Source organism: Hibiscus syriacus, unplaced genomic scaffold, assembly GCF_006381635.1.
Source record: "Hibiscus syriacus cultivar Baekdansim isolate YM2019G1 unplaced genomic scaffold, ASM638163v2 tig00110160_pilon, whole genome shotgun sequence".
NCBI lineage: Eukaryota > Viridiplantae > Streptophyta > Magnoliopsida > Malvales > Malvaceae > Hibiscus > Hibiscus syriacus.
The window spans coordinates 4,042,876-4,059,298 of NW_024062608.1; the positions used below are offsets into that span (position 1 = coordinate 4,042,876).

The window sequence follows — 16,423 nt, forward strand, 5'->3', positions numbered from 1 at the left end:
CCAAAACTTCCTTAATACATATAAATCTTTATTCATTTCTCTGACTACATCCACTTGACCAAGAAACATAACCTTAAATCTTCATCATAACTGATTAAACATACACTTTGCATAACTAAACAATTTCTCATATTACCTGACATACCTTTCTTACTTCTGGTTAAACTTATAACATATATCTCAACATAATCTTTATCACATCTAATTCTTTAAACTTCATCCTTTTATTTTCTTCATAACTCAAAATATTCTTATATGCCAATCATATCTTTCTTTCATGTTCACATACTCTTTTCCTATCACTTAAACTTATCTCTGATTACCAGTCTTTATTATATCTTTATAATTTTACTAATCAACTTCACTTATACAAAACCTCATTCTTATCGTATCTTTCTTGTATTTTCTTCCTTCAAAATTTTCTTTAAAACACATAAATATTTATCTCCTTGCCTATATCATATCTATATGATCAAAATATACAACCACATCCAGATTCGTATCTCATTTGATTAACTTACTTTATGTTTCCTTCAAATCTGATAATTCTAACATCCATGCCATTACAGCTAATTAATAACAACTTTTCAATCTAGGGCTTAAGCCCTGATTAAATTAATCTTACACATCATTTCAGTTAAAATCAACCCAGTGTAATTTACTTATTGAACCCATACTCTCATTCATATACAGTATTATGCCTTGTCTCCTTTATTACCTTCATCGAACCATTCATATACATTCTTTGCAGTCGGAATTATTTCAACAATATTTACTCAACTAATCAAATAAACATTCAATCTCATACACCATTTCACTTCCATTATTCAAGCTTAACATTCTAACTCCCTTTATTTATAAACTGATCATTGATGTACCCATACTTAAACTCTTCTTATCAATCCTTAGTTTTACTCAAACATTTGAATCCTCACTTCCTTCACTCTATCACTTTACTATAATCACAGTATACAACTGTATCCAGATTCACTTCATATTTGGTTATCATAACCTACCATATCTTGAAATCTTGTAATTTCAATATATTCCGTCCCATAATCTTGTTAGCCCACGCTAACTCTTTCCATCTTAAATACAAAAACAATATCTACCTCACTTGATACATTTAAGATACTTCTTATCCTTCACATTATTTAATTTCTAGCAAAACACTTAATCCATTCCTTGATCTTTATCCATTTATCCTTTTATAATCCGCATTTTCTTATACATAACTAAACCATATCATGTTCTTCATAATCCCATGTTCTTTTATATCACATATATTTATCCATAACTATCACTCCTTATCACATTTTCATTACTTTGATATTCAACTTTACTCGCACAAAACCTTATTCTTTACTATTCTTATACTTATGTTTTCTCCACTTGTTTAAAAAAAATCACCAGATTTCAATACTTTTTCTGCTTCGATTTACATAACTTCTAAAAGAGCTTTTAACCCAATTCACAAGGGTTGTCTTTAACCCTGACTTATCCTCAATTAACTCTTTGTTTAATCTTTCAAGATCAACCATACTGTTGGAGTCTGTCGAACTCTCATCTGATTTGATTCTCTGACGGAGAATACAACTAATTCATGTCTGGTTTAAAGTTGAACCAGAATCTCTACCTTTCTTTGATGGTGCTAAAATTCTATGAAGCACTAATTCTCTTAATCATCTAAGATTTTATTTCTCCAAACTTTTCGTTCTGAGCTTTTTCTCTTTAAAGCTTTAACACAATTAAACATTTCTTGAAACGATAACAAATTCAAAACCAGTAACACTCTTTTAATTTAATGCGCAAGTCCTAACAAAATATCACATGTATCATTTTTCAGTCGGAATTAACTCAGCAGCAATTCTGCTTAGCTTAATAAACTTATAATCATACTCATACAAGGTGTAATTCCCTTGTTTCAAGCTCGTGTATTCCAGTTTCATCTGTCTTATAAACTGGTCATCAATGCACTTATTCTTGAACTCTTATACAATTCTAATCACATCATTTAATCTTTTAACATTCTTATGGTGACAATTGTCCACCATACTCTAACTTACCAAAGTAGTAACAAAACTACTCAATTCAACATCTCCACTTTGAAGAAATGAAAACCTTCTATCATATCATTCAACCAAAGGTCTATAACAATAGAACCTTCCTCAAATCCACCCTTGAACTTGGGTGCTCGTAACTTTATCAACTAATTTGATACATTCAATCTATGAGTTAAAGAAGTATAAATTGAAAACACATTAGAACATTCTTCAACATGAAGAATAATTTTCCAAATTTTATACAGGCATTTCCTGAGGTGTTCGCTCTTCTCCCTGCCTGGCCAGGGCAGGTGAATACTATTACCTTCAGGTTTATTACCTTTCACTTCTTTCGAAGCTCTTATTATCATACTTCTATTATCACATAATAATATATTTTTTTTATTAGCAAGACAGCATACTCCTTACACTATCAGATCAGAATTTTTTTCACTTTGAGTAAGCATGTACTCTTTTTAAAACACTTCTGACTTCGATTTAAGCCTAGAATCGGCTAAACCGTAGCTCTGATACCATTAAATGTAACACCCCCAACCCGTACCTGACCTGGATTCGAGTCCGAGGTGTCACATTGACTTTTCAAAATATTTACTTGTATAAAATAGTGAGTAATTTAAAACTTTTATACATGTAGCTTATTCAAAAGATTTCCAGAACTATTCAGAGCTTAAATGTTTTTGCAAAACCGTTCAGTGCATATACAATTCAGACATTTATTTACATGCCAACCATTTCCAATGTACAATATACATTTAATTCAAAACATCTTTTCTGATCTGATCTTCGGTAAGAAGTAACTGACCTGTCTTGCTCCACATTGCTCTCTATATTCTTCTCGAACCTACGTGTGAAACAATCACACGCTAAGTCGATGACTTAGTGAGGCAAATAAAACATATAATAGAAATCATAAAAACATTCCATATAACAAAACACATGAACATTTAATACTAACTTATCATACAAAATCATATACCTTTTTATATAACAAAGATACTCATGTACATATATCATCATCTACTTTCTTAGCATTATCATATATATTATTATCATTATCTCTATCATTATCATCGAATTATTATTCTTATCATCACCATTAATCCCTTTTACTTACCATATTCATATCAATAACACATATACCCATGCACACATATAAATCATAACAAATACATACTTCTATGAATTCATGTTTTTCACTATTGGAAATAGACTTATCACAAGTCTTATTTTCCCTTGAACCTCATATACTAGAGAATGTGCACTCACCTTAGCTTTGCTTTGATTCGATTATAATCCTTCATTTGATCCGGAATGGGATCACGTTCTATATCTACATCATCATACATAGATCTATATTAGTATTATAACTAATATAGTCTAATGGTTCACTCTTTAGACCAAGAGAAAAGTCAATTTCATCTTTTAATGAAGGTATGCATCGATGCACTACTGATGCATCGGTGCATAAAATGTATTCGATGTTGTATTATTACTGGGATGCATCGATGCATGTCTTATGCATCGATGCACTAATTGCATTCGATGTTTCCTTATTAATGGGATGCATCGATGCACTACTTATGCATCGATGCACAAATTGCATTCGATGTATTTATTTTAAAAGAGTGCATCGATGCACTACCAATGCATCGATACACCTTCAAATAATTTCTGGGTTTTAACATTGATGTATCGGTGCACTATGAATATGCATCGATGCACTCTGCCCAGAACCTCTTTTTGAACCTGGAAAATCCTTCTTTTTGGATTAAATCCTTCATATTTCAACCCCTTTCATATTCCTAACTTTCATATACATAATTAAACTCATTAATATTCATTTATCTCATCTTTAACCTTAATATCCTCTCCTCTTTAGGAATTTCAAGAATCATACCCTATTTCCACATGTTTCAAATCCAATTCTAACACTTAATACTTCTTAATTAAGCTGATGGCAAGTCAAATCCAACTTTAGAACTTCAAAAACCTTTCTATAACAAAAGTTCATTTGTAAACCCTTAATAGAAATTCCTTTCTAATTCTATCTCTTTGATGTTTTAAACTTATATAAGCTTTCCTTAAGCTTATATAACCCTCAAAGACTCAAATCCAACTTAAAACTTTCAAGAAATCAAAAGCTAAATCAAACTTACCTTTGCTCTTGGCTTCCACGTGAAGAAGAAGAAGAAAGAAGAAGAGAATTCTGGAGAATTCTCTCCCTTTCCACGTGTATATAATTCCATTTTTTTCCTTAAATGATCAAATGACCATTTTACCCTTTATTTCCTTTAATAATTACTAAATAACCTTCATCATATATATCCAATAATCATTGAACTACTTCATTCTTCTACTTTAGTCATCAAATTCTGAAACTTTACAATTTGGTCACTACCCATAATTTGGGATGTTACAGTTTATATATATAGTTCACATAAACATAATTTATATATATAGCTTATAATAATTATATAGTTTATAATATAAATATATTTTATATATAAACTTATATTATATATATATATATATTATATTTTTTCAATTTTTTAAATTAATTCAATTTACTATATTTTTCATTATTTCTTCATATTTTGCATTTATTTCGATTTAATCCTTTTATATTTTTTTAAATTATTTCAATTTTAAGTCTTTCACTTTTATATGTATTCAATTTAGTCCTTAAATTTATATTTGCATCTTCATTTGGCCCATTGTTAGTTATTTATTTATATTTTTGTAATTGGCCCATAATTTTTTAAATGTGTTTAATTTTGTCCTTTTTATATTAATTTAAACCTCACATTTTAAATTTATTTCGATTTAGTCCCTTACCTATGTGTGTTGTTTAATTTATATTTTAAAATTTTATTTGTAATTTTACATTTCTTCAATTTTGTCATTAAATTTATATTTTTTACAAAATTGATCCATGAATATTTATTTTTCTCTTAATTTACTCGAAATCATATACAATTACAACTTGCAATTCAACAATCACGAAAGATGACAAAATAATTAATCCAAAAATAAAAACGACCCGAACTGAACTCAATTTGTATCCGATAAACATCCGACCTGATTTTTATCTGTCAATGATGTGACCTGATCTGAACGAGATCCGACTGAAGTCCACCTGAACCTAAATTAACCTGGTCTTTATCTGCTTCGGACCTGAACTGTTTTACCTGAACTGACATCGATCCGAACTGAAAATGACCTGACCTAAACCCAATCAGGATCTGGTGTTAAATCAACCAGAAAATAACCAGAATTGATTTGACCTATTCCTAGTCAAACCATCAAATTGACCTAAGTTGACCTATACCCGATTTTACCCGACCTGCCAAGATCTGACTGAAATCTGTACGATTACCTGATTTTACAGCCCTAAAGAACATAGCAAAGGAACAAAGAAAATAAGTAAAGTTACCTGATTACTGTGAATTCAGAACCCTGAATTTAAGTGCTGAAATCATACAACAGATTGACAAGTATTATAACTGGAAGTAAGGAATACAAGTTCTTATTTCTGGGAAAATTATTTAGAAGAAAATGAGTTGATAATCTGATATTGTTTCAAAGATCATATTCATTTTCAATTTTAATGTAGAATCCAAAGCATTACCAAGCACAACTGGTACATGACGGTGGAGAAATTGATTGATGGTTTTACTTATATATTGTATTTTTGCATCTCCTATGTTTCAAAGATTGTACCTTAACTGCTTGCTATGTGGTTCTGATTGCTGAATTATCATCCATCGAAACACAGTTAGTAGCTCAAAAAGTTGCTTGCTTTTGTAACAGGACTTTCATTGCTCCCTTGGAGGGATTGAAATTGGAATACATAGTTCGTGGTGATAAGAAAAATCTTTTCGAGCTTATTAAATGGCTTGCATCCACATAAGGGTTGAAAGGTTTTTGGAAAGGGAATTTTCTCAATATTCTTCTCACCGCCCCTTTTAAGGCTATCAATTTCTATGCTTATGATATTTACAGAAGTCAACTATTGAAATTTTCTAGAAAGAAGGAAGCCACAAATTCCGAGAGGTTTCTTGTCGGTGCGGCAGTTGGGATTCTGCAACTTTGCTCTGCTTACCAATGGATATTGTATGTGACAACTTCAGACTTTGTTATCTGCTTACATATTATCCTCCCCTTTTTTGTATAGTGTATGTGTTTGATTTGGTTTGGGGAATTTTGTGGAATTTGATTTCAAACTCTATTTGCCCTTATAAGTATCGTTTGTACAGGAGATGGTGTTGGTAATGCTCAATTTGTAACAATCTTTTAAAGGATTTTAATTCTATGTTTAATAGAATTAAATTGTGATTTGGAAGTGACTATTTTGCCCTCATTATTTAGCATATAAATAGAGGACAATTTCATTCACTTTGATATATCCCAAGCAATAATTTGCTTTGAAACACTCTCTCTTTTGAGTGTTGTTTGAGTTGAGAGAAGAGCAATACCACCAAGTTCACTCCAGTTTTCGGGTGTACGAATTCTTGGAGAGCCGTGTTAACCTCAGGGGACTGTTCGTTCATTGTAGCGATTACACACATCGGGGCGAATTTGCTTCTAAGGCAGTGGATTACCACGACACGGTTATCATTCTGATTGATTATTTTATTTAATATTTTTCAGCTAACGCCTCGTTTTGCAGCAGTCTATTTTACCAACAATTTAGAAGCAAATTCTTACTGCTGCTAAATACGACAATAATTACTATCGTTTGTGTTGTGAAGAAAGATAGATTCTGTAAAACCCTGAAAAAAATTATAATTTTGTAAATTGGTGAAATTTTGGGACTAAATTGAAAGTTTTCAAAACTTGTATCCTGTTTTAGAGTTGAAGAAAATTCAGGCACCAAGCCCTGAATTTACCCCCAAAAAAATGTCGGCAACCTTTTCTATAAATGAGACGAATTGGTTTCTGCGTGAAAACACAGAAACCAACTCATAAAATTCTCCTCCCGCACCTCTGCTTTGAAGCCCGATTTCGACACCGTCCGACCTCCGACCGTTAAATTGAAACCACCATCGTGTTCATCTTCGACTCGTGAACAAAGCCCAGTAAACCAATTATAGCGAAACGCTGCCAAACGCCGTGAATTTTGAGTCAAAGTCTCGACGTTTTTTTAGCACCACCGCCGAGAAAATCATAAATTCATCTCCGATCGTTGATCCGTTTTCGACACCTCCCGCACCATCGTGTTCCTTGCATCGTTCCGAGTCCACCGGTGTTCACCGTTTCTCCGTCGTCGCTGGCTAGTGGAGGGGTGAAGCGGTCAAAGTTTCGGATTTTTTGAAATCGAGCTCTCCACCGTTCAACATTTTGAACCGAGCTTTGTAAGTATCTCAAAATCGCTTAAAATAATTTTTTGAAATTTTTCGAGAATTTTTAGGACACTGGGGAGCTTCAAAACAGTGGTTGACCGGTTTGGGTGTTAGTTTAGTAAATATTTTAAGAAGATGGCTAGATTGGTAAATAATTGTTGTTAGGTGATATTCTGGGAAATATTGCGATAAAGGTGACATTTTGGAAATTATTTTGAAAAGGTTACATTATGGGAAATATTTCGAAAAAGTAACATATTGGGAATTATTTCGTAAAAGGTGACACTCTGGAAATTATTTTAAAAAAAGTGACATTTTGGGAATTTTCAAATGTTTGACAATTTGTTGACCTCCTTTAACCAGAACTTTGACCGGCTTTGACCGGCTATTAAACGATCGTTAATCTTTTCTGAAAATACCTATCCTGACAGTTTTCGACGTCCCGAATCCGTTTTTTTGGGTCCGTTTCACCAAATTCGAACTCGAAAGTCTCTAAATCGACGGTCAAAGTGGTTGACTTTGACTTTGACATAGAATTTGAATTTTCGAAAAGTCATACTTTATGTTTATCGACGTCCTGATTCCGATTCCGCAATCCGTTTGGCCAAATTCAGACTCGAAATACCCCAAATTGATAGTCGAACCCAAAAAATGCTTATATACTTGAGAAGTCTAGCTTTGAACAATTAAGTAAGATTTGGGACTGATAGATTATTATTGTTTGAAGGTACAAGAGACTCTCCGGATCGTTCGACAGCTCGACCCAACTCTTCTAGATCTGTTAAACCATGTATACCAGTATTCACCCGTTCGAAAACTGTAACAGAGCGTGGTGAAACCAGCAATCAGTAGATCTACTATCTGAACCCATTATCGAGGTGTGTTCTTGTTTACTACATAATGGTTTGATATGTTTTGAAATATGGTACATTGAAATCTATGGTTTATTATTGTTGGTACACCGATTTATTGTTGATGATTTATGGACTTTGATGACTGGTATATGGATATTGATTTTGGGATGGATTGAACTACAATTGTATAGCTCTAATCAAGCTAATAAACGGGCCTAATGTGACTCTTGAGGGCCCCAAGATGTTTCATTAGGTCGGCTTTCCTTTGATGTGTGCTTAGGGTAAGCTATATGGACTTATTGACTTGGGCTTAAGGATACAAGCTTCATAGCCTATCCTTAAGTCGGCTTTCTTTTTGCTATGTGCATAAAGTAAGCTATATGGAAAATAATTTTGGGAACTACTGATGGTGTACCAGAAAAGGGTTTAAACTATGATTTTCAAAAGTTAAACTCTTTTGCGAATTTGTTAGATTTACTGTACTATGATTTGTTTAAGGTATATATGGTGATTTTATGGTAATGTTGGGACACACTGAGCCTAGCTCACCTTTCGAAAATGTTTTTCCCTCTTTCAGATACTGTTGGTTAGATACATCGGTTCGAGCACTTGGAGGATCAACATATCTCTTGAAGTATATATGATTGTAATGTTTTATCTTGCTAGTTAACATTATTTTGGTGACATGGACCTTATTTTAAAGTATCGTATTTTAAGATAATGACACTTTTACTATTACTATTCGGTTTATTGTGATTTTGATTTTGAATACCTGTTTTAAATTAATTTATTACTTATTGGTATTATATTTACAAGTTGGGTTTTGATAGTATAATATCATGTCATTTATAATGTGATTTTACAATGATTGAATAACGGTTTCAGAAAATGTCTTTAAGAATCATGTATGTGATCCACTAGACTTAGTCGAAACGCATAGGCCGGGTCTAGGGGGTTACATTTATTGGTATCAGAGCTTTTGGTTTTTAACCCTCAGACTGTGTATGAGTCCACATTGAAAATACGGTTTTGAAATATTTTACAAAACAAGTTACTAAGGCCATGTCATAAAATTATTAAGAATTTTAACTGTGTTCGAGACTCCAACTGCTTATCTAACCCTAAGTTTCATCTTCTAGAGTAAACTTGAGATCCATCAAAATTAGTGCTAGACGTGGTCGTCAAACTAGCCATGGATGAGGTCGAGTGGCTAGATTTACAGACCCGATCGATGGGATACGAGTAGATACCCCACCTCCGTTAGGTGATCCTGCTCCTACGACCCCAACGAATCTGCCTTCTGCCGCAGGTATCGGCATGACTACATCGATCATAGGAGCGACTAATATTGAGTCATCAGCACAGTCCGGGAAGAGGACTCATATTTTGGCCCCTCAGAGAAGCAATACACGTTTTAGGCCTGCAGCATCCTCACCGTTAGTTGGCAGTCGAGACGGTTCCTCGTCGTATTATCATGGACTCTTTTGTGAGTATTGTGGTAAACAGCACACAGGAGAGTGTCGTAAGAAGATGAGTCTTTGCTATCAGTGTGGATCTAGTGGTCATTATCGGAGGGATTGTCCTCAGCTAGCTTCGTTTGAGTAGACCGCTACTCAAATTCCTGTGCATTCTCAGATTACAGTACAGACCACAATTAGAGATCGTAGTCAAGGAAAGACTCGAGGATCAGCGTCCAGGACAGACAGTAGAGCCTGACCTCAGCAAAATTGAGGGCCAACAGCTTCTGAGGCTAGACAGCCAGCTTTGGTTTATGCCACTAGACGTCTGGATGACAGAGATGAACCTGAGGTTATTGAATGTACATTTACTATTTATTATATCTCATACTTTGCATTACTGGACAATGGCTCCACTCACTCATATGTATCGAGCTCGGTATCTCAAAACCTTCAGATTCTGATTGAGAACACTAAAAATACTATTACAGTTACGAGTCCAGTAGGACAAGCGGTATTAGTGAATAAAGTATTTCGGCGTTGTCCTCTTGAGGTTCAGGGAGAAATTTTTTCTCGTTGATCTTATGGAGCTTTCTTTAGAGGAGTTTGATCTAATTCTTGGGATGGATTGGTTGACTAAATACAAAGTAAATCTGGATTGCGAGTACAAGAGAGCTACTCTGAAAACTTCTGATGGCCGGACCGTTGTGTTAATTGGTGAACGTCGCGGCTATCTCTCCAATATAGTTTCAGCGATAGAAATTGATAGTATGATCCGGAAGGGATATGAGACTTTCATTGCATGTATTTTGAACACCAAAGGTGCATTGTCCACGATCGAGGAGATTCGTACAGTTAGCAAGTTTTCGGATGTTTTTCCGGAGAAGTTGCTTGGGTTACCTCTTGATAGAGAGGTAGAGTTCGAGATTGAGACTTATCCAGGATCTTCACTTATTTCGATGGCACCTTATCGTATGGCTCCAAAGGAACTTAAGGAGTTGAAGGTCCAATTGCAAGAATTATTCGATCGAGGATTTATCCGACATAGTACTTCACCATGGGGAGCTCCAGTTCTGTTTGTGAAAAAGAAGGATGGGTCACTAAGATTATGTATTGACTATCGGAAATTGAACAAGATGACGGTCAAGAATAAATACCCACTACCCAGGATTGATGACTTATTTGATCAACTGCGAGAAGCTACTGTATTCTCTAAGATTGATCTTCGTTCGGGGTATTATCAATTGAAAGTTAAAGGATCTGATGTTGCAAAAATGGCCATTCGCACTAGATATAGTCATTATGAATTCTTAGTGATGCCTTTTGTTTGACGAATGCTTCTGCAACTTTCATGGATTTGATTAATCGGGTGTTCCGACCATATTTGGATCAATTTGTGGTGGTCTTCATTGATGATATTCTGATCTATTCTTGTACAGAGGCTGAGCATGACGAGCATTTGAAGATCGTTCTGCGGACTTTGAGAGAGCATCGTCTTTATGCCAAACTAAGCAAGTGTGAGTTTTGGCTTCAAGAAGTGTCGTTTGTAGGGCATATTATTTTTGCGCGAGGTGTTCAGGTCGATCCCAACAAGATAGAGGCTATTATGAATTGGAAACGACCTAAGAACGTATCTGAGATCCGCAGTTTCTTGGGCTTGGCTGGTTATTATCGACGTTTTGTTGAGGAATTCTCGATCATTGCTTCTCCTTTGACAAAATTGTTAAGGAAGAATGTGTCGTTTGACTGGGGCGAGGCACAACAGAAGAGCTTTGAAAAATTAAAGGCGGTTTTGACTCAAGCACCGGTATTGATTCAAGCACCGGTATTGATTCAACCAGAGTCCGGGAAGGATTTTACAATGTATAGTGATGCGTCACATTCAGTACTTGGTTGTGTTCTAATGCAGGAAGGTAAGGTGGTGGCTTATGCATCCCGTCAGCTACGACCGCATGAGTGTAATTATCCTACTCACGATTTGGAGTTAGCAGTAGTGATTTTTTCCTTGAAGATTTGGAGACACTATCTTTATGGAGTGAAGTGTTACATTTTCACGGATCATAAGATTTTAAAGTATCTTTTGACCCAGAATGAGCTTAATTTGAGACATCGACGCTGGCTAGAGCTTCTAAAGGATTATGATTGCGTGATTGATTATCACCCTGGTAAAGGTAACATTATAGACGGTATCGGAGTTGAGGTCTTTAATGGCCAGGATGAATTTATATGACGATAGCACTCTGTTAGCAAATTTGCAAGTTAAGCCAACATTGGTTGATGAGATCAAAGCTAAGCAGCCTCTTGATAGCTCCTTGCTTTCCATCTTTGAGCAAGTAGAGCAAGGGACAAGCTCAGATTACGCCCTTGATCAGGATGAAGTTTTATGCTTCAAAGGTCGGTATTGAGTGCCGGATGATGCTGAGTTGAGGCATACTATCCTTACGGAGGTTCATAGTAGTCCATATGCTATGCACCCCAGTGGAGATAAGATGTATCGGAATTTGAGAGAGAGGTATCATTGGGTCGGCATGAAGAAGGACATCTCAAATTTTGTGGCTAGGTGTTTGACTTGTCAGCAAGTTAAGGCAGAACATCAACATCCATCAGGTTTGTTACAACCTATCAAGATTTCTGAATAGAAATGAGAGCATATTACTATGGATTTTGTTACTGGTTTACCTATGACTCCTTCGAAAAAGGATTCAGTTTGGGTGATTGTTGATAGACTTACAAAGTCAGCTCACTTCATTCCTGTGCGGGTAAAATATACTTTAGACAAGTTGGAGAGATTGTATATTTCAGAGATTGTCCGATTACATGGTGTTCCAGTGTCTATTATTTCTGATCGAGATCCGAGATTTACTTCGAGATTTTGGAAGGCGCTACATACGGCTTTGGGAACAAGATTGGATTATAGCACATCCTTTCATCCACAAACTGATGGTCAATCTGAGAGAGTGATTTACATTCTGGAGGATATGTTACGGAGTTATGTAATGGATTTTCATGGTAACTGGGAGAACTTTTTGCCTTTGGCTGAATTTGCTTACAATAACAGTTACCAGACCAATATTCGTATGGCACCCTATGAAACACTCTATGGGCGTAGATGTCGCACCCCGATTTGTTGGACTGAGTTGCATGATAGGAAGACTTTGGGACCTGAGTTAGTGCGAGAGACGGAGGATACAGTCAGATTGATCCATGACCGTCTGAAAGAGACATTTGATAGGTAGAAGTCTTATGCAGATCAGAGAAGGAAAGATATACAGTTTGAGGTTGGAGATCAGGTCTTTTTAAAAGTTTCACCTTGGAAGAAAGTATTGAGATTCAGGCGTAAGGGTAAATTGAGTCCAAGATTTATTGGACCATTTTGTATCTTGAAGAGGGTAGGACCCGTTGCATATCAGCTTGAGTTGCCTCCTGAGCTCAGTCGTATTCATGATGTCTTTCATATATCAATATTGAGGCGATACCGTCCAGATCCAGGTCACATCAGTTAGGTTGAGGAAGTAGAGCTGAGACCTGATTTGTCATATGAGGAGGAGTCCATTCAAATCTTAGAAAGAGATGAGCGAGTTCTTCAGAATAGACGTATTCCAATGGTCAAAGTTCAATGGAGTAATCGAGGTCCCTTAGAAGCTACTTGGGAGACGTTAGAGTCAATGGAGGCTCAGTTTCCTCAACTATTCTCATAAGGTAAATTTCGAGGACGAAATTTCTTGTAGAGGGGGAGAATTGTAACAACCCTGAAAAAAAAATAAAAAGAAAAAAATTATAATTTTGTAAATTGGTGAAATTTTAGGACTAAATTGAAAGTTTTCAAAACTTGTATCCTATTTTAGAGTTGAAGAAAATTCAGGGACCAAGCCCTGAATTTACCCCCAAAAAAATGTCGGCAACCTTTTCTATTAAATGAAACGAATTGGTTTCTGCGTGAAAACACAGAAATCAACTCATAAAATTCTCCTCCCGCACCTCTGCTTTGAAGCCCGATTCCGACACCGTCCGACCTCCGACCGTCAAATTGAAACCACCATCGTGTTCATCTTCGACTCGTGAACAAAGCCCAGTAAACCAATTATAACATAACGCTGCCAAACGCCATGAATTTCGAGTCAAAGTCTCGACGTTTTTAGCACCACCGTCGAGAAAATCATAAATTCATCTCCGATCGTTGATCCGTTTTCGACACCTCCCGCACCATCGTGTTCCTTGCATCGTTCCGAGTCCACCGGTGTTCACCGTTTCTCCGTCGTCGGCGGTGAGTGGAGGGGTGAAGTGGTCAAAGTTTCAGATTTGTCGAAATCAAGCTCTCCACCGTTCAAAATTTTGAACCGAGCTTTGTAAGTATCTCAAATTGCTTAAAATAAATTTTTGAAATTTTTCGGGAATTTTTAGGACACTGGGGAGCTTCAAAACAGTGGTTGACCGGTTTGGGTGTTAGTTTAGTAAATATTTTAAGAAGATGGCTAGATTGGAAAATAATTGTTGTTAGGTGATATTCTGGGAAATTTTGTGATAAAGGTGATATTTTGGGAATTATTTTGAAAAGTGACATTATGGGAAATATTTCGAAAAAGGTAACATATTGGGAATTATTTCGTAAAAGGTGACACTCTAGGAATTATTTTAAAAAATGTGACATTTTGGGAATTTTCAAATGTTTGACAGTTTGTTGACCTCCTTTGACCAGAACTTTGACCGGATTTGACCGGCTATTAAACGATCGTTAATCTTTTCCAAAAATACCTATCCTGACAGTTTTCGACGTCCCGAATCCGTTTTTTGGGTCCGTTTCACCAAATTCGAACTTGAAAGTCTCTTAATCGACGGTCAAAGTGGTTGACTTTGACTTTGACAAAGAATTTGAATTTTCGAAAAGTCATACTTTATGTTTATCGACGTCCTGATTCCGATTCCGCAATCTGTTTGGCCAAATTCAGACTCGAAATACCCCAAATTGATAGTCGAACCCAGAAAATGCTTATATACTTAAGAAGTCTAGCTTTGAACAATTAAGTAAGATTTGGGACTGATAGATTATTATTGTTTGAAGGTACAAGAGACTCTCCGGATCGTTCGACAGCTCGACCCAACTCTTCTAGATCTGTTAAACCACGTATACCAGTATTCACCCGTTCAAAAACTGTAACAGAGCGTGGTGAAACCAACAATCAGTAGATCTACTATCTGAACCCATTATAGAGGTGTGTTCTTGTTTACTACATAATGGTTTTATATGTTTTGAAATATGGTACATTGAAATCTATGGTTTATTATTGTAGATACACCGATTTATTGTTGATGATTTATGGACTTTGATGACTGGTATATGGATATTGATTTTGGGATGGATTGAACTACAATTGTATAGCTCTGATCAAGCTAATAAACGGGCCTAATGTGACTCTTGAGGGCCCCAAGATGTTTCATTAGGTCGTCTTTCCTTTGTTGTGTGCTTAGGGTAAGCTATATGGACTTATTGACTTGGGCTTAAGGATACAAGCTTCATAGCCTATCCTTAAGTCGGCTTTCTTTTTGCTATGTGCATAAAGTAAGCTATATGAAAAATAATTTTGGGAACTACTGATGGTGTACCAGAAAAAAGGTTTAAACTATGATTTTCAAAAGTTAAACTCTTTTACGAATTTGTGAGATTTACTGGACTATGATTTGTTTAAGGTACATATGGTGATTTTATGGTAATGTTGGGACACACTGAGCCTAGCTCACCTTTCGAAAATGTTTTTCCCCCTTTCAGATACTGTTGGTTAGATACATCGGTTCGAGCACTTGGAGGATCAACATATCTCTTGAAGTATATCTGATTGTAATGTTTTATCTTGCTAGTTGACATTATTTTGGTGACATGGACCTTATTTTAAAGTATCGTATTTTAAGATGATGACACTTTTACTATTACTATTCGGTTTATTGTGATTTTGATTTTGAAGACCTTTTTTAAATTAGTTTATTACTTATTGGTATTATATTCACAAGTTGGGTTTTGATAGTATAATATCATGTCATTTATAATGTGATTTTACAATGATTGAATAATGGTTTCAGAAAATGTCTTTAAGAATCATGTATGTGATCCACTAGACTTAGTCGAAACGCATAGGCCGGGTCTAGGGGGTTACAGATTCTATGATAACTGGAAAATTATCGGTAAGAAACTCAAATTGTTCCTGTTACTAATATTGAGGTAATATTAAAACACACTTTTGAATAAGTGTGTTAATCTAAAATATTTTTCGGAACGGTTCTTGTTTATAAGATGATCATACGTTAGAAATGTTTAAAAGCAGAATATTTTAGCTTAAATCAAATTCTGCACGTTAGACACATCATTTTAACAACTGTTTTTAATGTTTTGTTAAATGCCTTTAGGCATGAGGTCTAAAATCAGGTGAACGTTATCTATTAAAAAATTTTAACATTGGTTTCAAAGGTGAATAAAAAGGCATTTGTGATAAAGCTATGTGATAAAGCCATTGGGTGGTATATTAAATGGTTTTAATTTATATTATCACATTTGATTAGAAAGGTTTGTAATAAAAAAGAGGTAATAATTAGCGTTTAAATGTCAAACGTTTTACCTTTGAATGTGTTGGAGATTAAAGTTATAAATGACTTTAAATTTCTCTTAAATGAAAATCCTTTAAAGATGTTTGATTAATTTTTGTAACATCATAATCAAG

At 35.0% G+C, this 16,423-nt stretch overlaps 1 pseudogene; it reads left to right on the forward strand.

The window, feature by feature from the left end:
• Positions 1–16,423, forward strand: part of LOC120216284 — a 31,733-nt pseudogene that overhangs the window by 4,339 nt on the left and 10,971 nt on the right.